Source organism: Etheostoma spectabile, chromosome 7 (genome assembly GCF_008692095.1).
Source record: "Etheostoma spectabile isolate EspeVRDwgs_2016 chromosome 7, UIUC_Espe_1.0, whole genome shotgun sequence".
Classification (NCBI taxonomy): Eukaryota; Metazoa; Chordata; class Actinopteri; order Perciformes; family Percidae; genus Etheostoma; species Etheostoma spectabile.
The window spans coordinates 12,269,139-12,269,513 of record NC_045739.1 but is presented as its reverse complement, the minus strand read 5'-3'; positions in this window follow the sequence as shown (position 1 = coordinate 12,269,513).

The window sequence follows — 375 nt, the reverse complement described above, 5'->3', positions numbered from 1 at the left end:
CTCGTTTATGAGGAGCATTCAGTCCGCCACAATTCCAAACTAAAAATGAAAGATATCAAATTATCAAAAAAAGCTGCATTCTAAATGAAAGTACACATGGATATTGCTACTGCCCTTCACTTTGCTAAATCCTAAAAATAGTGCATCCAAAGTTAAGTCCCTCAATACACAAAACATGTAAAACACAGAACAACAACACACAAAACAACACAGAAGGGAGAGAAGGGGGAACCATAGCCAGAGAGGCTAACATTTAAAGTAGGTCTGTGATCAAGATTGGATACGGAAAAATGGAACAAAATGGAACACTAGCTCATAAATACCTGGTTTACCGCATTTTTCGTCAACAGAAACAAGAAACAAAAAGCACAAAAT